Source organism: Phalacrocorax carbo, chromosome 1, assembly GCF_963921805.1.
Source record: "Phalacrocorax carbo chromosome 1, bPhaCar2.1, whole genome shotgun sequence".
NCBI lineage: Eukaryota > Metazoa > Chordata > Aves > Suliformes > Phalacrocoracidae > Phalacrocorax > Phalacrocorax carbo.
In genome coordinates this window covers 171,383,890-171,406,643 of record NC_087513.1, presented here as the reverse complement: position 1 = coordinate 171,406,643, position 22,754 = coordinate 171,383,890, and the positions used below count along the sequence as shown (strand labels likewise).

General features: G+C 39.5%; 1 protein-coding gene across 1 annotated transcript in view; it reads left to right on the top strand.

Annotated features, from left to right (window-relative positions):
• The first annotated feature begins 22,198 nt into the window (after positions 1–22,198).
• The window catches only part of SCEL (sciellin), a 51,189-nt gene continuing 50,633 nt past the window's right edge, over positions 22,199–22,754 (top strand). Inside the window, exon 1 of the mRNA XM_064447242.1 lies at positions 22,199–22,413. The gene's annotated coding sequence lies outside the window, so the exon portion shown is untranslated. The remainder of the gene's footprint in view (positions 22,414–22,754) is intronic.

Genomic DNA, 22,754 nt, shown 5'->3' with positions numbered 1-22,754 from the left:
AGATGGTGCAAAGAAGTGGCCAGAAGAGTAAGATGGAGAGGAAGAAAATGGGCTCTGTGGGAAACTTCCTCCAAAGTAGTCTGCAACATCTTGGGGCAATGCCATTATTCTGTTGAGACAGATGTGATTTTGCTCTTAGCTTCAGAGCAGCCAAGATCTCACTCTTGATGCCTGTCACTCATGCTTGACCTTGCAGGCAAGAAAGTCATTGCAATTTAGAGTGCCTCAAAAAATAACCTGTGTCACATGCCTACTGGGCTCAGTATGAAGACGGTCTTGATGTATCAGAAAGATGGATATATTTATTGCATCTAAAGATCATCAAACTCAGATTTCTATATCAGATCACTTAGTTTACAGAGCAGGAGGAAAGCTGGGCATGTCTAGATTTATCCCGCATGTTGACTCACAACTCTCCTACTCAAAGCAAAAACCACTCCTATTAACACTTTCAGTCACCGACAGCAACTGCCAACCGGCAAGAGCAGATAACAGCAGAGGCAAACTTTCAGTCTGCTTTTACCTGAAACTTCAATCTTGTGGAAGAGGGATTTTACCTGTAGGAAGTAGTAACTGGAGGCACATCAGGGGTCCTTGATTCATTGGTCAGTAGTCAACGGCTTAATAAGCAGTGGAAGTTTTTGCATCTGGAATGCTCTCCAGAGCTACACTCTTCAGTGCCAAAACTGGTAAGTAGCTCATAGCAATAAGCTAGCATGTGGAACTTGGAAATGGGGATTGATTTGAAATTAAAAAAAAAACCCACCCAAAACATTTTATTTGACTTTCAGTGTTTTCCATATAACTTCTGCTTAATTTATGAGTAGCATTTCCCCTGCAGTCCTGCCATGTGTAGTCTGGGCTCTGATTGTCCTGAAAAGATTTTTTTCCTTCTCATTTCAGCCCTAACACATGAATTCTTTAAGTTGGTATCAGAAAACTGTTCAGTCATGTAGCTAGACTGCACTGAAAGGTCTCATTGATATAAAATCCAGTTTCTACATACTTAGCAGAGTTGGAATAATAGGGCAAATGGAAAACCTGCCACTATCTTCTGACACTGTTTCAAGCAGAGGTGACACTGAATGTACACAAGAACCTGGTTTCTTAAAGATGTGTTGCCATTCTGCGTGTAACAATTGTTATATTTTATTTAGGAGTTCATTACCTTTCAGTCGTAAGTGTCAGATAACTGACACTGTTTTATTGTATTGCAGGGATATTTCCATGCTATTTAACATGTGCCTTCTCTAAAAGATGACCTTAAGGATAAAGATTGGGATGACCATCTCGTGAGGGACAAAGAACTAAGTTAGACACTACTTGTTCTACAGATTTAATTTTTTTTTAAATTTTCAAAAAGCTTTGAGGAAATACACTATTCCACTGGTAGGTGTAATTCAGTGGCAGCTGGAACTGAATTCCTCAAAACCCTTCCAAAACAGAAGTTTTTTCTTTATAATTGCATTTATATCTTGCCCTATCTAAGCTTCCTTGCACTCATCACACACAAACTTTCTTCAGCAATGCAGACGGTAGGTCTTATGCACCTATCTGATATTTTCTCCTTGGGATTAGCTTAGCATTTGTTCCTACAAAGTTTAAAAAAATGTACTTGAAATCATTTAATCTAGCATACTGAATTGAAATACCCAGTAGATAGAAGGTTATATTTACTTGGATCGGGAGCAATAGGCGTAGTTACTTTCCAAGATTCAATAGGTTTCAAGTTCAGGTAAGATTTTGACTTGCATTCTGCCAGTATGAATACTTGCTCTGGCATCTGAGCCAATTGACTAAGTCACCTCAGACAGTTGAAATATGCTTCAAACTGTTTGTAAAACTGTCCTGTGATACTAGGATCTGCCCTCTTATTGCGTTAAAAGTGGGCAAAGAGGCAGAACTCGTGTAAAAATGCAGAATGAAATAAGACAAGTTGTTGGTGATCACCAATGTTTTATTTTAAAAATTTAGAGGAATTTGGAAAAAGTAAAAATTGTTGCAAGAAACCTCGTGGTTTGTTATGTGTTCATTTTGGCTACTAGCAGGGTATTAATCACAATGAAACAGCATGTCATGAACTCTAAATAAACCTAGAGATGTTCCTTGCTACTATACCAGCTTCTTAACCCAGACCTTTCAAAGCTCTGCAGACTAGTACTGAAAGGGGTGAGGAATGACTAGGTCAGTCTCTTTTGAGGCTGCATAAATCATGACTGTATCCTTTCAAATGGATGGTCTTACACTAAGACTGATCATTTCTTGGAAGTAAGATGAGAAGCCTGGATGTCCCATCCTGACCACGCATGCTTGGACCACACTGTTGTTGTGCAGCTCAGTTCTGCTTTGTGGTTTCCAATGAAGTGCTACATCATTCCTCCTTATTTCTGTGGGCTTTTGCTGCAGTTACATTCTGCATATGGATTTTTCTAGAGCCAAGTTTTCCACAAGCAACCCAATATCTAAATGATGGCTATCATCCAAAGCAAAATATCATTTCAGTTCTTTTTCCTGAGCTGAAAAAATTTAGAATTATAATAAAAAGGCTCCTAGAACTGGGTTATACAAAGGAGTAAAATTAGGGTCACTTTTCTAGCTGTGCTTTTCTCGTTGCATAAGCATGCAGCAAGTGAAAGAAAAACATCAATTTCTATTTTTACTACTTTATTTATTTAGAATCTATGACGAGCAAATGGCAGCAGACAAAAGCAGCTTAGTATAAATATATGTTCAACCTAAAGTTTTGCAAAACTGCAAGAGCAATAGAGGAAAAATTGCTACATGTCTAATTCAGGTACTAATTTCTACTGAAATACTTGAACAACAATCAATAGAAAGATATCTGAGCACTCTGGATACATGTATCCTCAAATTTAAAGCGAGTCAGCAAGGAAAGAAGATTTAAAAAGCAAGTTTAAAAGACTAGGGAGAATATTTTCTCTTTCTCTTGTGTGCAAGCAATGAGAATGGTAGAGGCCTCCAATAAAAACGAGGTGGATTTAAGCCATTTCTCCCTCCTGGGATTTTGGTCATGTGTGTTGGAGAAAGCTCTTCCATTTGTTGTGCTAAAAATTCGATAAGGGGTCTTATTTTCATTGCTCTGTTTCCACCTAGTGCTCAAACTGCAAATTGCACTAAGTTGTAAGTATGTTCTAGAATCCATAATTGCAAGTCGGTATCGGTCACGGTTTTCAGGGAATCTGCATTACAAATGAGCAAGTGGGTATAGTAAGATTAAATATTTCTTTTATAAAAAGGTATTTGCGCTATCTCCCAGACTAAAGGCTGTCAAGTATCTAATATGGTCTTTGCTGCATGATCTATTCAGAAACAAAGTATCAGTAATTTGGTTTAAATGTTAGAATCCCTCTTGTGGGTGTAATTTTTATGTGAATTCTCTTAACTGAGGACAACCGCATATGAATAAAAAGGGTCACACCATGGTCATTGAGAGGCATTCACTACTCTCACCTGCAAGCATGTGCTCGGGACGAAGGACAGAAAGGGGTAGCTGAATCACCTGGAAGTTTTGAGGTGGACTCATCTGGGCGGTCTTTCCCCATATAGCTGAAGCTATAAAGTACCTTTCACACTTTATAACAACGATAACATTTTAGTAACAGAACTGGAGCACTCAAAAAACTCAATTGTGCTGCAGGAAGAAAAAAGTAGAGATTTTATGCTGAGCTATGAAATTTATTTTTTTTCAGGAGGCTGAGTAGCTACAAGACCACTTGTGGATCTACCTTGTGAAAAGTAGCAGGAGGCTTATGGACATATACAAGCATATATAGACAGTACAAGTGATGTTTTAAAGCTCTTTCATGTTCTAAGACAAAATAAATTGCTTTTATACTTTGTGTTATATATGCTTACAAAAAAAGTAAAAAAATACTGGTATTGCTAATCTCGAACAGCACTTCATACAACACAAGTATGGCAAGAACTTCGATGGCTATGTTTTTTGTGCATGCATTTTTGTTGCAAAATCTAGATGCAGCAATTCTGTTTCTTCACCTGTTCTTGTAAGTAGCACAAAATACCTAAATGACCCTGAGTTGCACCACAGGCACCACCTGGAAAACACTCTGAGCGTCTGATGTATAGGGAGATGGAACCTCCTGTCTTCAGAATTTGTAGTTTTGACATTTTCTTTAGGAAAAAGGCTTCAGCTCCTGCTTTTCCCTTGTGCTTTCTCTTTGAGCACATGCAAAATGTAAATGAGTTAATGCCCAGACTAAAAAATACAGTGTCCTTTGCTCAGGGCAGCATACTAACTGCTGATTTATTAGATAGGAGGCAGCACAGCTGTGGCCACTTTCTTTTCCTGGGTACAAGCAGGGTACCAATCACAAATGAAACAGCACATCATGAACTATGAATAAAGCAAGAAAGGTCCTTTGCTACTACACCAGCTGTGGTCACATTCCTTTTATAATAAAGCATCTGCAGCAACTGTGTTTTCTGAAGTGCCCAGCATTGACTGCTGGGTTAAGCAACCCCTGAAAACATGTATTGCACCCGCACCTTTTCAGGTCTTTGTCAGGGGAGTATCACTTCTGGGTACACGTCACCCAATTTAGATGTGAGGTAGACACCATGTTGCTTTCTCCAAACCAGGCAGATAGCTACGCAGAGGCATGCATGTATGTGGGCTAGGGAACTCCGAATACAATGACCTGCCTATGGAATTTACGTTTTTGGAGAGAGAGACAAGAGGTGGGCTGAGGTTTTTTAGAGTCACAGCTTCAGATTTAAATTTCATTTTAGAGAACAATTTGTTTAACCTTTCAAAAGACTAAGTGCATAGGAATGTCTAGGTCAGCAGTTTTCTAGCAGAATCACCTCGTTAAAATACTGGATTATTTTTATCACTGTGAACTCTGAGCTACAGAATAGCTCAAGTCTAGACCGAATTCTGTTGTCCAACCTTCTTGCTTGAATAGTAAAATCAAATTTTATTTATAGTCAAATTTGCCTTATTTGTGAAATAACCTTGATTGAACAGTGCTTTTAATGGAGAATAGATGGCAGTGGGGAGGGGGGAGGGGGAGTGAACAGCACTATTTTATTATATTATCTATTGTTACCTCAGAGCCCTGTTCCTGAAAGAGAGCTTCCTGCATTAAGGCATAGATTTTCTTTGGTTTGCATCCTAAAATCATCTGGCAGGAGATGTAAACTAGGGAAGGGATTGCTGTGGATGTAGCTCTGCACTATCGAAAGCAGCCTCTGAAGAAGGTAGGGTCTATATGTGGGGGTCTGTGGGAAAGTCCCATCCATCCTGGAAGAGCTGCTCTTGTCTTGGGTCATGATAGGGTGAGGGGCTGTTTTATTCTCTGTAGCTGCCCCGTCAGATAAAGACTGTTCCAGTCTGTATTACTTCAGACAGAGTGGGACTGAGGCAGTGTCCTTCCAAGGGGATGGAAGGCAGGACTTTATTATGGGAGAAAGAAGTACTGCCAGTATCTAAAAGCAACTATAAACTAGTGCAAGCAGAATAAATTATTTTTTGCAAGTATGGGGAGCCTCAAGATCACCTGATATAATTAAAATTAGTATGTTGACCTCTAAATAATTATTTGTAATAATATGTTTAGTATTTCTTAACCTATCATCCTTCAAGGAACTGCTCTCGGCAAAATAAAAACATATTACCTTGGAGGACAGTATTTAAATACATACTTAATAGATTGTGATTAAATTAAATTAGCACTATGTGTCCTCTTCAGACTTGTGTATATTGTCCTGTCCTGTGGTCTTTGGGCTAATGAGTATCTGGATGAAAATATTTGTTTTCTGAGCGAGAGTGTGGAAAATTAAATCAGTTAAGTCAATTATTACAGTTAAAAGTGAGGGGGAACATGCCCTCAGTATTTGTAACATTTCAATGGCAGTATCATATTTTGAATCATTCTTCTTCTATTGAGAAGGCTGGTAGAAAGAGGGACACTTCTGCTCTTAATGCTTTCCATTACAGAAGTATGGACATGCTAAATTAGAACTACACACCATCCAGGCCAGTAATTTGTTTCTGACAGATCCCAGACCCAAGTACCTCAGAGGAAGGTACAAGGACTTGCAGTCAGAAGTAAGGGCACTGCTCTCCCTCTAGCATGAAGATAATAAATCTGTTCATACAGCCTCCTGAAGATTCATCTTGTGGTGCCAGAAATAATGAATAAACCCTTCACAAATTTTTCTGTCTATTGTACTGAGTGATTCTGAAATATAGCAGAAGCTTTCAAGTCTGATCCTTCCTTGAAGCTTCTGTGTAACAAAACGTAATAGCTGCTGTGACTTGGAGGCACTGCAGGAGGCTGGGAGGCAGAGGCAGCAATAGCTAGGGCAGACCCCAGCCCAAGACCCATAACAATTCATACCTGGACATGCCTAAGCACGTGTACTGAAAATCCCTATCTACTGATGGAGGTAAGCAGATACTTCCTTGCATCTATTCCAAGGGAACAGTCTAACCCCTTGCGTTTGGTGCTGTTTTGTGAGGATTTCAGAACTTGGATCTGTCCTTAGTCTTCGTCCTGAGTTTCTCCCTGGGTTTATGGGCAGAAAATATAGAGGTCTTGACAAGAACATTAGAGCAGTTCAGGGAAGGTCAGACATAGCCTGGGGGTGCAGTGAGGTGTCTGCCACTTACACTGGCATGCAAAGCTCCTGAGTCAGGCCATCTCTACCTGCCTTAAATGATGCATGGAGACAGAGTCCCTGAATATGGAGCCACCTGAAATTCCCTTTCCCTTTGTGCAGTTGCCTAGTGGTCAATACAAAAATACGGAGGGCAGGGGATGTCTTACAACTGGCTTGCAGGTGCCTTATTCTGAGCTCTGTCCATCTGGGTGTCCAGCATCGTTACTTCAAAGTACTGACTAAGGACCACTCCATTAAACACAAATTGAGGAGAAAGTAATACAAGGGACATGTGGTCACCTTGTATTCCGAGACTCTGCATGAGCAGCCCAGAGCTGGGACTCCTCCTGTTTGTAGGGCACACTGCTCATGACAACTATGGAGAAAGCTGGTCATCTGGAACATTAATTTTGTACATGACCATATTTAAGCTCAGTAAATTAATATTTATTTTCTGCAAACATTAAATTTACTGTGGAATTAAAATATATAAAGTAGTGGTTAAAGTTTCCCTCATCTGTACACCGTCTATGATGTCTGCTTCTACTGTGTGGTCATATATTTTCCTGAATGCATATTCTGTACCTTGCTGAAAAATCAAAGCTGTTATGTATTTTACCTTTCATAGTACTACTGCTGATGAGATCCTGTGCCTGTGTATTCAGATTAGCTTGGATGTTCATCACAGAGCAACAGCTTTAGTACTTACATGAAACTGCAAGTGATTAAAAACTGTTTGGCTCAGTGGGAGCATTGCAATATAATATGCCTATTTATTATGTTCATCTCCTTTGCTTCTAATATAAATCTATATTTACATTTAAGCAGCCTCCTGTGTATGAATTTCAGGTTTTGGGCTTGTACTATTCTTGCTTTTTGCAAACTTTTTAATAGTCATCTCTGTTGCAACAGAAGAATGAAAATAAACCAGCACAGTTTAGTAATTACAATAAATTAATTAGAAGGCAGAAGTGGAGATAGTTAACTATTCATTGACTTTATAATTATAGAGTTGCCAAAGTATGGGTGATTATGTCCTTCCTTCTTGTTCATTATTAAACGAAGAGTTCAAGGAAGCCCTTAATCTTTTCTACCTACTGTGGTTGTCAGAGACAGGATGTGGCAAGGACGGGAGAAAAAGAGGAAGGAAACAGGTTAGCGCTGTCCCATGAAGAGAAGATGCACATAATTACAGAGTGAGCGTGGACTGCTTTTCAAAGCTATTAATTCTGGCTTGGTCTTCCCTTTGGGAAGTAGCAATTTATATAGTGCACATACAGCTCAGGGAGAAGAGAAATTGTCACTCATCATAAGAAGGAAGGTCTATGCTTCAGATGGTTGAAGTCACTAGTGATGTATCCCAGGGCTTAATACTGGGGCCACTACTGTTCACCATCTTCATTAATGACCTGGACAAAGGAGCAGAATGCACTTTCAGCAGGTTCACACAAAGCTGGGCAGTCTGGTTCATGTGCCAGATCATTGTGCCACCATTCAGAGGGACCTCGACAAGCTGGAGAACAGGGCAGAGAGGACTCTTATCAACTTCAACAAGAGTAAAGGCAAAGTTTTACATCTGGGAAGGAATAACCCCAGGCATCAGTACATACTAGGAGCCCACTGGCTGGAAAGTGACTTTACTGAGGTCCTTGGAGTGGAAGTTGTCCAGGAGGTGGACAGCAAGATGACCACAAGTCATCAATGCACCATCATGGTAAAAAAGGCCAGCAGCCTCCTGGGCTGTCAGTAAGAATATTGCCAGCAGGTCAAGGGAGGTGATCCTTCTTCTCTTCGGTGTTGGTGAGGCCGCATCTGGAATATTGTGTCCAGTTCTGGGCTGCCCAGTACAAGAAAGATATGGACTTACTGGGGCAAGTCCAGTGCAGGGCCACAAAGATATTTAATGGACTGGAGCACGTTTCATATGAGGAGAGGCTGAGAGGGCAGGGACTATACAGCCTGGAGACGAGAAGGCTCAGGGGGATTTCATCAAGGTAGGGAATGAAGAAGAGGCAGCCAGCCTCTTCTCGTTGTGCTCACTGACAGGAAAAGAGGCAATGGACACAAATTAAAAATAATGAAATTCCATCAGAACACAAAAAAATGCTTTTTTACTGTGGGGATGGTCAAGCACTGGAACAGATTGTCCAGAGAGGCTGTGAAGTCTCCATTCTTGCAGGCATTCAAAGCCCAACTGGACATCATCCTGGGCAACATACTCTAGCTGATCAGGGGAACTGGACTACATGTTCTTAAGAGGTTCCTTCCAAGCTCATCAGTTTTGTGTGTCTGTGATTCTATGAATTTATCCTATTTTAAAATTAAAGTCTGTGTTGTGGGTTAACCTCAATATGCAGCTAACCATCACACAGCCGCTTGCTCACTCCCCCCATGGTGGAACGGTGGAGGGAATCTGAAGGTCAAAAGTGAGAAACCTCATGGGTTGAGATAAATACAATTTAAGCAATACAGGCAAGCAAAAGCTGTATACACAAGCAAAGGAATTCATTCGCTACTTCCCATCGGCAGGCAAGTGCTCAGCCATCTCCAGGAAAGCAGGGCTCCATCACGTGTAACTGTTACTTGGGAAGACAAACAACATAACTCCAAATGTCTCCCTTTCTTCCTTCCTCCCAGCTTTTACTGCTGAGCATGGCATCACATGGTATTGGATACCCCTTTGGTCAGTTGGAGTCAGCTGTCCCAGCTGTGTCCCCTCCCAGCTCCTTGTACCCCCCAGCCTACTCACTGTTGGGGCAGGGTGAGAAAGAAAAGGCCTTGATGCTGTGTAAGCACTGCTCAGCAATAGCTAAAACATAGGTGTGTTATCAACAAATCCAAACCATAGCACCACACAAGCTACTATGAATAAAATTAACTGTCTCCAGTTAAAACCAGTACAGTCTGTCTTCAAGGGTAATGATGGAGAAACACAAAGAAGTATCCCTTTTTATCTTTTGAGTTGTTGACTACTTTAGAGATCAGATTACTTCCTTTATATCTAAAGTGATAATGAATCCTGTAACTCAAATCCCATCCTGAAGTTTTGCCCTTCCCAATAGTGCCTGAAAGATATCAAAGACCACTAACATGAAAACAAATGCTAAGATCAGAAAAAGTTCTTCTGTACAGAAAAGAAGGTGTGTGGGTAATAACTGGCAAATTACCCATATTACCCAACTATGGCTTTAGTAGCTTTTCCCATATATGTACATGCAGAGATTTGAGCAAGGTGTGATTTGTAGATGACAGGCAAGCTAATGCAGTACTTCAAGAAACTTAGGACATACTCTGAAAGGCCATAGATGGTTCCTTCTAAGTGTTGGCCAGTCCTTTCAGTTGAAACCCTGGGGAGACTTCACCTGTGTTAAAACCTCTGTAGCTGTTAGGGCAGGGAAAATACTCTAGTGAAGGGATATCACTAGTAACACTGAGACTGAATTTACAGAGAAGTTAAAATATTGATTCTAAGGTCTGAACCATCCTTTTGTTTCAGTAGTTGCTAAATTAAGATGTCAGTTTTAAGAGCTGGCTTCCTGACTGGTGTGAACCACCTTACAGCATGTTACAACTATGGGGTGGTCTTGCCTTACCCTGTATCTTTCTTTTTTCCCATATGCTTTGCTTCAGTGAATAGGATCAGTTTACTGACCTGACTGAGGCAATCTAAGGGACTAGCAGGAGAACATTGCCAATGGTAGAACAGGGAAAGCAGAACTGTTCCTTTTGGTGGGAATGTGGTAATAGATCAGTTTAAACTGATAACAAAACTGCACCCTTGGTGTTCACTGCAAAACCTATTGTCAACACCCATTTACTGGATCACCACACTGTACAGTTAATACAGTTAGATACATGAGAGACATACTGATTCATGATAATCTCTGTGGTGTTTCCTGAATAGGTAGTCACTGCAGTTATACTTTTGACTGTTTAGAAGGCTGACCTTACAAATTTGTATTAAAAGCCAATAAATGAACTTGCCCTTCTGCATGAACCTCCGAGGACTCCTTGTTGGTGGCATTGTCTTCAAATCCCTTGGCTCCCTGTTTGCAGCTGAGCAGCCTTCCTTCCTCAATCTGTGTGTTTGCCTTTATTTGCTCCTCCTGCAGCAAAATTCAGATGTTAATCTGTCCCAATCACAAGCCACGTGGAAGGAATAGTTGACATGCCACACATAGTTCATGACATAGTTCTCATGCAACATCACTGCTCATCCTGTCTCTCTTCATTTGATTGCAGTTTTTCTAAACTGCAAGATTTCGGGGGAAAGAGTTGTTCTGTTTTTTATATAAACACTTCTATCATTGCTTAAAAAACAGTAGGAAGCGTTAATCTTCATATACAAGGATACTGTTCTCAAAACTTTTCATGAGCACAGCTCGGTAGGATTTGCATTGTCAGTATATGAGATCAGACTGATCTTTGACCTAGATCCTTTTCTGCTTGCTTCCATTTTCCCTTTGACATCTTCCTCCTTCATTTTTATTTCAGCTCCTCTTGAGTTACTTCGCTACCTACTTCCAAATTTCAGTCTCCATCTGCTCTGCTTCCTCCAAACAGTGGCACTTGCAAGTTACGTCCCCACTCTGCTCTTTTTGTGAACTAAGTTTTAGTGTGGCTAACAATGATTTTTGTGTGTGTCATGATGCTCTCTTACTACCTTTGGAAGGGGGAATCTGAAAGATGTATTTTCTCAAATAACTGAATACTGAACTTTTTGGTGCTGAGTGTTTCTATTACACAGAATGTTGGATAGCACTGTAAGTACTATAGTTTAATGCACAGGAGAGATCCAAAATCTAACATATTTACTAGCTGGGCAAAAAAAAAGAAGTGATTTAAAAATGTTCCATAGAGAGCGAGGCTGAATCCTTCCAAACAAAGATTTCAGCGTTATTTGCAATAATAAGTTTTTATATACATTGTGCTCTGCTAATTCTATTCTCCTATACTAAGCAAGGGATTGAAATGGATATTCTAGTCATCTCTTGTGAAATCCTTTTAAGAAAGATTGCTCTCATTTTCAATTGGAATTATCCAGTAGGATACCCAGAAGGAGAAAATACCCAGTAGTTGTCCAAGGCTCAAAGCCAATGCTATGTGTATAAAAGATTTAAAACTATGTCCATTCTCCATGCAAAACTTCTGAGATCCAAGAAAATTCTGGTTCAAAATGATGTGACTTTTGCCAAGGTTCCTGGGAACTTGCAGCCCAGACTTAAATACCCCAGGACTGGGGTATTTCAGACCTTAAAGTGGTGGCCCCAGCAACACTAGCAAGTAACTTCTGTATGGCTCTGAGTGGAGGAATAGTTTGACTGGAGTGTTGCTTTTCCTCACCACAGCTATTTTTACAGAAAACCACAAGATTTTACTGGCTGGACTTGATGGCATGTGAATTCTGCTCTCCAAGGAGTGCGAAGAACAGTGTTCTGTCAGTTTCATTTCCTGACTGATGGCAAAAAAGAAAAAAAAAAAAAAAGAGAAAAAAAGACAGAGAGAGCGACTGGTGTGACACATAACTGCTACCCTGGATTTTGTGGTATCACTTAAATAGAAAGGCAGGGTGCAGCTCAGCTGTTTGTAACCACAGAAGCAGAAAATGTTATTTGGAAGGAAGGAGGAAGTACACCAAATCTACTATGCCTCAAACCTGACAGTGTCTCTTTAAAATGTTCTTAAACCTGTTTAACACACCCCTACTTTTCACCACTCCCTAGGAACACGCATCTCTTCTAGCAACCTGTAAATCAAGAAAAACCAAACCCAGCAATTTATTCTCCAGTGTGTGGTGGCTCTTTTCACACACCCAACCTGGCCGTATAATTAAGCTACAACATAGCTCGCTGACTTGGAGCTTTCTGCTTCCACAGAAAATGAGTTTAGCCCTCTGAATTTAAAATTTACAAATATTCTGGAGCAGAATTGCATAATTCAAAAGGAAAAGTAAGAAAAGATAAGGAATTAGAAGGTTGTGGTTTAGGCACAATACTATGGAGGTTCTGCTCACAGGTCCATATAAGATGTCAAACCCCGTTTATACTGGTTTGTCTGCAGCTGGGTGATCTGAACAGAGTGAATACAGTTGTCTACAAGTAAGGCAGCTAAACCCAAAATATCAAGTCTTACTTTTGCTATAGCTAGAGAGGCCAAATCCAGAAAGATCCAACATATTTGTTCTAAAAATAGAAGGAATATTTCCTTTGTACCTGTAAACGAAAGGGACAGAACTGCCAGGAAAGCACAATGATTTTTGTTTTTTGTTTCTCTTTCTCATCTTGCAATTTCTCTGTGGGTCAGACTCCAACATGGCCAGATTATAGTTTACCTGTCACACTTTTTATGTAAGTGGTGGCCACAGTGCAGTAGGGAAGCTGTTTTCTACAATGCATCTCAGGACACGCCGTTTGCTTGAGAATGAGACAAATTTTGATGCAATATATAGATGCAGCACTGCTGAGGACGCAGAATGAGCTTTCTGACTTGAGTTTTGGCCAGACACAGAGAAAAAGAAAAATCTGCATGCTTGTTTCATTTTTCCTTTTGATTTGGCAAGAAGTCATTGCTTTCTGCAAAAGCAAAAATTTTATTTGGAATCCTGCCATTACACGGGATTCGTCTGACATGTCTAGGTGTTTACAGTATAGATGCCTACATCTGTCTTGTCATTTTAGGCTCCCTTTCAAGACAGTAGAGAGAAATAGTAACTTCTAGAGCCCAATGCTCTGACCTAATTTAGTCATCTACATTAGAGCGAGATGAATTACATTAGGGGTGCTTGAGTGACAAACGTAGAGGTAGCAGCCTAGCTTTTGATGAAGCCTGGCTTTTTTGTTAAATAGGGCCTATGACAGAAAGTCTCGTCCAGCTCTGAGGGAATGAGTGTTTGAAAATAGCTGTCACCAGTTTGGCTTCTCCTTTCATTGAGTAGAATTCAGATTATTTACTTAGACATTAATTGGCATTTAGTTTTCTCAGGCAAATAGCCTGCATGAGGATCCAGAGCAGCCCACACTTGAAATTACTGGGTTCATCATAATATGCTTCTATGGCACCATGGCAGGATCTGGAACTTCATGAACTGATCTGGGACTCCATGATTACATCCACATAATTATAATAATTCTGTTCTGACTCTTTCCTTTGTAGTATAACCCAAATTATTTTGAAACCATCCTGTTTTAAAGCCCAGCCTTGTTTTCATTGCACTTAACAACAGCAACAAAAACAAATGAAAATCCTTCAGTTCAATTCTTCACGTACCAAACATTAAAACTCATGTAAAATATTGTTTCTGCCAACATTCTTTCCAAAGTACACACAGTTTTGAAAACAGTTATTCAGAAGAGTATCATTTACTCAGGATGGAAAGGAAGGAGAAGTTGATATTTAAAATATGCTGACTTCCTCACCATTGTAACAGTCTGTTGGCCAGTTTATATCAAAGGACAAGTATTTTGTAAAGGCGAGGACAGAGCTTAGTAGTTTCTTCAGCTTCTCAGCCCACGAAGCCCTGTTGGCACGTGTGTTAATTTAGGAAATGTATTCTCCTTTCTTTCACATAGTTCTGTTTGGGATTGAAATCTGCACCTGAAATTCATTCCTTGGAATATGCGTGGAAATGCTATTAATCCTTCTACTTCTGTGGACAAGGGAGGATGCTGAGACAGCTGAATTCTTCTCCAGAGAAGCTGGGAGGGGAACGTAGAGGGGAGATGCCACTTCTGTGATGCCATTTTCTATTTTACTCCTGCAGGTGACCTACATTTCAACACAAATCATAAATCTGTCTTGCTATTTTACCTGTTATTTGCTAACAAAATACAGTGCTCTCCATATTTACATGTATGCATCCTCTCCACATTTGTCATGTAACTAGAGAAGAACTTCAGTCTGAAGAAGCTAAAATGACAACGCTGAATGACTCTCAGCTGAGGAGACTGGCTTATTTTAATATCTAAAGGATCAACAGTCTACAAAATTTGGTATCATCGTGATTGTATTTCTAATTGTTTGCATCAACATCAACAATTAGGAAATCATTTTAATGCAATTTTAGTTATGTGCCTTATACAAATTTTGACCATAGGGGCGTAACACAGGAGTTGCAGTCCCTGGTCAGCCCAAAGATCTGTTTAGCCCAATATTCTGTCTCCAACAGTGGCCAAAAACAGATGCTTAGGGAAGAGTGGAAGGACAGGGAAAGCAGGAAAAAGCACCCTTACAGTCTCTATCAATTTGTATGCTAGGGTCTTCCTTAGCCAAATGTAGTTTCTGTTCACTTAGTAACCATCAACGGATTTCTCTTCCACAAGCTTATCTTGTTTCTCATTGAAGTGTTTTATGTATGGGTACACACACATGCATATATAAATATAATTTGTATACATACACACACTACACAAGTACAGATGCACACGTAGATAAACTGTTGCATTTCATAAGCCATTGGAAACAGAGCTTCCTGCAGCAAGGACAGCTTACATACATGCTGCAGGAAGAAACAGCTCTCTTTCTTTCCCTTTTTTTTTTTTCCTTTCTTCCTACTAGGTTAGTTTTGATGCCGAATAGCTCTTGCACTGGGGGAGAATTGAAATACACCCTTCTCATACTGCCTGTGATTTTTTAGACCACTTATACCTCCTTTCAGATAACCCTTCACCACACTGAAAGGGTCTTAGCTGAATCATTTGTTCCTTGTGTGGAGAAGTAATCCTTTTGTCCTTCTCTGAACCTTTTTAAGTTCAACTCCATCCTTTCTGATTCCCATTTTTGGCCTTCATCTTATTTCTGCAGGTTTTTTATTTTGGCATGCATTTTTCAACAGCTCTTCTACAGGAAGCCGTCTGTGCTAACTGTACCACAGCCAGCATCTTCCAGGAATGGGGAGCAACCTACCTTTCTTCCACGCTCATATTCAGCTGTGATGTGGATAGAGAACAGGATCACAAACTGTTACATTTGGCTGGCATGCATAGCAGTTATGTGTGCCGGTAACACCAGTGTGGAACCCACCTGTCTAATGAAGATTTCATTAAATAGGTGGGATATTGGTTCACTGGGGTGGTTTTTTTTTGTGATTGGTATAAAATTTCCATATAGGTTTTCAAATGACAATCAAGTTCTCAATCAACTAATTTGATTCAAATAGTAAAAGAAAGAATTATCATTACAAGAGAAAGGGCTGCTTAGCCCTAGGAGATAATCTCAGAACAATACCAGGACAAGGAGAGAAACCCAATCTATCAGATAAGTGTAATCTGAAGTTCCTCACATAGATATCATTTTACGGGGCAGATACATCTCCTTATCTGTTCCATAAAAAGTACACCCTGGGGTGGTTTTCTCCTGTGTATTTACAGTGCTTTTGACCAATTAATTGCTCTAAGAAATTTCAGGTAGCAGCAGGAAGAAACTTTCAGCCCCTTAACTTCTCTTCCTCTAATGTCTTTTAACAAGATGGCTTTCCCTGAAATCAGCACTGTTAGTTCTTTCCCAGAGCTCTCTCAGTGGGGATTTTTAAGTGATGGGGATATTATCGTCTCCCTTATTCTTTAATGAAAAAAGCACACCTAAGAATAATTCTCATGCTTCCACTACTATTGGTCAGAGTCTGATCTGCATTTCTTTAGCCACCCATATGAATGTCCTTTGTTAATTCAGATGACGATAACAAATACGCTACTTATCAATAACATAAGCTACAAAACCGGTTACAGCCATTCAGCTGGTACCACACAGTTGTCATTTGACTTAGCCAGATTTTCAGCACAATTTTCCTTAAATGACTGATTTTATCAGTAACTCTTTGTGTTCTTTCGGTAAGGTAGCAATGGCAGTGGTGCAAGATCAAGATACACAAGTTTAGCATATTATGGTCCAGACTTGCAGGGACTTCTGAAAGATATTTCACCCATTTGCAGAGTAGAGAAGTATTCAAATTGTGGGAAAATCAGGCCCACTAACATTGATACACTAACAGTGTATCTCCATGAAATGTGCTGGCAACTGCTATGATTAGCAATTTTCTCTGACAAGCAATTTTAGAAAGAAAAACAGAAGACACTACTCAGCCATTTTCTGTTGCAACTAGCAGCAGTGAAAAGATTTAGACATTTTGCATGATATTTATAGCATTTTTTTCTTCCTTCTTTAGTTTATGAACTCTGCCACACCTTTCAGGAGAACAATGGGCTGCCAAAAACCTCTACATCGTCACTGAGGTTTAAAAAAACATATATGAAAAAGCTCTGACAGCCTGTACTCAGGAAGGGGTGGTTAAACAACTGGACTGCATACCTTACACTAACCAGCTGAAAGGTCTTCCCCAGGAATGGTAACCTGCAATAGCAGTAGGAATTATAAGCTGGGCTGGCAAATGTTAGTCCATAAAACACAATGTTATGGTGGCGTTTCATATCAGATTTACTGAAATGTTGTACTCTAACAGTAGCATAATCTAGTGAAGGTGGCTTTAAGTTGTTCTGCCTCTGCACAACAGCTGTTGCTACATGGTATTACAAAAGGAATTCTGACTTTCTGAGTACCAAGGGAGGAACAAAGTTGTTAAAAAGGACCCCAGGTACTTGGCACTGACAGTAGTTGCCCTTTGCAAGGCTTCCCAGGACATTGCTTATCTACCTTTAAAACCTGCATCTTAGTATGAGCTAGGATGCCCATGGAGAAAGGGGCTTTCCATCTCATATCAGATCAGTGGTCTATTTTATTTTGAGATGTCTGTCTGGGAGCAGGAGGACCAGAATCTTCAGGGGAAAGTTACAGAAATCCCATAGGAGTCTAATGATAGAATAACCTGCCTGTGGGAAAAAAAATCACACTCCTTATTTCTCCCTCTCCTCTCTGTTGCAGTCACGAATGCTACTAGGATTCCCACAACTGTTTCTAGTCTGGTTCTGAGTCATACATACCTCTTGGTAAGGGTGTACCCATAGGCGATATGTTCCCTTGGTTAATTATTTTGACCAGGGGTGAAAAGTACCTCTCTACACAGAGGTAGCACAAGTCCCAAACACCTCCTTGTTTTATGTAGGGCTGGACTGGGAATTAAGGGAGGAGCAGTCCTTGTGTTAGTCACCTTCAAGAGTAAGGTGTCATCTTATGCATGAGCACCAATTCCTTTTCTCTATTAAGTAGTATTATATTTGCTGCACTGGGTTCTTTTTTCCCTAAATGACCTTTCCCCTTTTGACTCAAGCTGTTAGAACCGCTGTTGACATATATAGATGATCTTAGACCAAGATTAAGCAAGAAAAATATGCGGGTGGCACAGATGTGCAACCCACCTCCCAGATAAAGGTTACATTAAATAGCTGTGTCTGCCTGCTCAGTGCTGCCTGGCATCTGGTCATCATCCACTGCCAACACCTGTCTATACATTTTAGAGTGTTTGGTTTTAGTCATCTTTTGACATGAATTATGTCAAACACAATTCGCTTCAGAAAAATCAGGTCCAATGAATACCATTCAGGACCATACTAGTTCACTAAGTAGGGGTAGGACCTGGGCTTGAGCAATATCCTCTATTCTCCATACCTTTATCATGCACACTCCTTGACACAGTTTTTTTCCTGCCAATTAGTTATCTCTAAAAAAAACCTTGGGCATGGATGTCTTTAGTATAAGCCCAGACTGTTTCTGATATGAGCGTGGGTGAGGCTACATGGTTCTTTTTGGAAAGCAAGTTCAGTGATATAGATACAAACCATGCTGTGCCAGTTTTCCTCAGGTCAGAGAATGGGCTTCGGTATGTTGAACTTAATAGGATAAGTGTAGCTTTTTAAATCTGTATCATGAAATGAAAAAATTTGAACAGCACTTGCTAGAATGTCTTTAAATCTTTTGGATGCACCAGTTATAGTAACAAGCTTCATATAACCCAGAACACAACAGTTTACCAATCCTACTTAAAAAGTCTGAAGTATTAAAGGACTTTTCTTTCGGAGGGCTGCGTGTATGAAAAAAATGTGTTCAGTAATTTATTCCTTTCTTTTTGGGAGGGGTCTCAGAATGGTATTTGCCCAAAAAGTTGCCTGCTGAGTCACTGCTCATGCCCATTTCTTTTTTGTGCACCTACATAAAAGCTCAATAGGGCTAGGCTATATTATGCTATTTTCATATGACGACCATCCTATAAGCCATAATAAGGACGGGGAAGTAGAACAATATTTCTCAGTACTTAAATATGGAAACTCAACAAAAATTGACAAGAAAATCACGTAGAGAGAATGCATCTTACTAGCAATCAAGGGACTTAGACTTTGTAGAAAAGTATAAACTAAAGCTAATACACAGAACACAACCACCTTGTTCAAAGAAAGGCGGGAATTGGGAAGTACAATAATATATTGCCACTGTAGGGTGCTATATGCATTTGACTTTAATAACACTGAATAAACCATTTAAATCTAAATGACGGCATTTCTGAACTAGTTATGTTCACTTTTCTGCCACTGCTACTCTATTTTAAAAGTCAATATCCCCTACTGGCAGTTTCTTAGGAGGCATTTTAAGAATTCTTTGAATGACAAATAAGCCTAAGCCTCCATTGTTGACGAGGTATTTAAAATAAGCGTGCTAGAAATGGCCTCCAAAATATGCTAGCAGTCTGAGCAGCAAGAGGTAGTGACCTGTGATTGCCAATCAGCAATGTGTCCCTATTGCTTGTTACTAACAAATTAAAAAGAGGAGCTAATGTAGGGAGGACTTCTAAGACATCTCTTGTTTCCTCTCATAAATCATGTCAGGCCACGCACTCTGCTAATGTAAATCAAGCTAGCAGAATGACTTTGGTGGATTTATATCCTGTTATATCAGCTGAGGATGTGGCCATTTATCTTGGTATCTATTTTTCAGAGAAGTTCTTTTTTCTTGCAGGAATGTCAAGCAAAAGCAGAGTATTTACCTAACTTCCAAGAAGGACATTACATAGACATTATGGTGATAGGTAGATATGAAGTTAGTTATTGACTTCACCAAACCACTTTACTGTTTGAACTAAAAATAAATTCCTTCAGCTCTGATAAATCAACAGTAAAGCATGGCCCAATGCGGTGAATCAGTAGATTAGGTAAATGACATCCTTTGATTAAAAGTTGTTGGTGGACAATACAGAGGCATATACGTGCCTGTATTTTTTGCTTTGCTCTTTTTTGATGCTGCTGAAAAATCTGTGTCCAGAATGCTACCTGTTTGTGCTACAACTGGGGAATTTTCTTGTGAGTGAGAAGGGGAATAAGGGGGACACAATTAAAATTCTGATATAGTCTAAGCTATTCAATTTCACTTAAGCTATATTTCTGTCCCTCCTTCAATTAAATTAGGACCTTCAACTAGAGAATGAGAACAAAACTGTTCTCTAAACTGACTGCAGAACAGTTCACACAATGTTTTGATGGATGAATTTATGACACATATATTTGTTATACTGAGATCCAGAGGCAAAGTTTGAGTTCCTCTGAATTTCTAAAAAATTAATTTCTTCAGAGAAGTTCATGGAAAACACTTATGGGTCACTCTTTTACTGTATGCTTATGCTGAAAGTGTTCAATTCCTTATACACAGCACTGCATCATAAATTCTTTTTTCACCAGGTATGATACTGGTATGTATGTCAGTACCATAGAGAAAATCAGACAGAATGATTAGCAGTAAGTCAGATTTGCCTTAATGTGAAAAAAAAAAATTTGTTTTTCCAGCTTTGAAATGTTAAGTAATCAGCATAGCTAACATCAAAAACTCACCATGCATTGAATTTACTGGTTGTGGCAGATCAACCAATAAAAGATAGCTGGCGTACTTTATTCTTAAGCTGAGGTCAGTACCATTGTTGGAATTTCTTATATTTATGCATTTCGCTAGAAAGGATCTTTTCTATTGTGTCAGCCATTAAAGACTTAGCAAGGACTGTCTTAGAATAAGCCTCTGGCTTATTTTGGGTAGCAGAAATGGCTTGCTGTGCCCCATAGTTTCTTCTCTGTGTCCAAAGGTTATAAATACAGGAAAATAAAAATTTAATTTCTCCAGACTTTATTGGTTGCATCTCTATTTTTACTTCTCAAACATTTGGGCTAAAGAAGGCAGTGCTGTGAGTCAGTTAAGCTTATCTCTGATTTACAAGCAGAACTTTTCTGGGTGAATGCAAAGGAACAAATTAATTTCATCTAGCACACGGATTGTGAAAGAAAAATGCTTCAAAACAAAAAGTTATTCCTAGTCTCAGGTGCTGTTATAATAAATTAAAGCTATATGTCCATTTCAACTCAAAGCGTACGTAGATATTTTTAAGCTAATTCCCATTGTGCAATGCTTATGAGGAAGGACACCTGTTTCATTTGGGAAGCATGTGTGTTAAAATTATAAAATCGTATTATGTCTATAAAGAGATGCATTCACAAAATTTTCTTCTTGATTGTAAAAAGATAAACATCTAGTACAGTGTAGCTGAACATGCCAGGACTGCTATAGGTATTTTTCACTTTTATAAACCCGGAAGATGAGATGTACAAAGTTCAGAAAGCTTTACTTGTTAATATTCATTAATTCTGAAACTTGTGGTAGTTACTCGTTTATACTTGGTACTTTCTTGTCTGCTGCTCTGCTTCATCAGCTGCATTTCATCAGATATAACCCCTGTTTAGACAATAACTTCATGCTACTAAGTACCAAGCCTATGAAGAGGTAACCATCAGCAAAAACAAGCTCTAGAGGTATAGCTAAGGAGGCATTTACTAATTTAATTTGTGTCAGCTTGCTTTTTTTGTATTGAAAGAAATTTTTTATTTTCACAAAAGACAATAGGGCTAAAGGTTACTCAGAATCTTGCATAACTGCATCTTACATATATCATTACAAAAACTCCCCAAATATAAAATAAATGTGGGCTTGTGTAAGATACTTCAAAAGCAGACTCCGTATCTTAAACAGAACCATAAGGTTGTAAGCAGCACTCCTATAAGGAAGTTTATGTTCCTTGCTACTGTATTTATTAATAGTAAGGCAGTTCTCAGTCTACAGAGAAAAGTATTGCAGCCATTGTAAAGGGGGGGGGGGGAAAGTGAGTGAAGGCAGTCTCTTCTTTCTGTTTATTACTGGCTGTACTGAAGGAGAATGCAAATGTGCACAGATAAGAGGGACTTGCAACAAGATCTCATGTGGGAGGGTTTTCCCCCACAGATCTTTTGCCTCTGCCCACATACTCAAACAGTGCAAATACTTAATGCCTATCAGATTCCAGTGTGTGTTCCCCACATAACACTTCTGCCGCATTTTCCTTTGATGAAACACGATGTTCCTTCATGTTCACCTGTGTAAATACCTGAAACCCTCTAGCTGAGAGGCAGCCCTACAACACTGCAACGTATATTTCTGTGGAAAGTCCAAACGAGCGCAGTGTATTTTTCCAAATAGTAATTGCTTGGTTTTCTGTTTCAAGTCTGTGAAGGCATTTCACTTGGTGAAACCCAGCCCTACTGTACTTGAAAAGTACAGCAAGCACAGAAGTATAACAACTCACCGGTACTTTTAATTGATCTGGTATTTCTGCAAGGTGCCACCCTTTTCCACACCTCCTACCTCCTCCTTAAGTGACTCAGCCTCTGAAGGAGAAATCTCTTGACTTTTCAGACGCCTGGATGGGGAACAACAGTTCAGCTCTCTGTCTGCTTTGATTGTACCTCACTTCCAGGTATCTCCAGGTTGACTTACCACACTGAGCCACGCTAGGACACTAACTTCTACCATACCTAGGTAAGGGTGTTTACTTTTCTGTTTTTATATACCAGATATTCTGCAATTTCTTAGTGTCCAACTAAGGATCCCACTTCAAAGGATCTGATTTTCAAGAAGTGTGGGGAACTTGACTATGAAAACCCAGCTCTTAACGTGTCTCGGTTTAGTGTTCAGATTCCCTGGACCTCTCTGAAATCTTCTGTTGGCCATACTATCTTAATTACTTCATTATTTACATTATATTGCTAATTGTATTTTATTCTAGTGTTATTTCTCTGATGACAAACTCACTGTTCAGACCACCTTTCATGAATGGCTGTTTTAATGTCATTTTTGCCCTTTGGTTCATTTCATTGTTT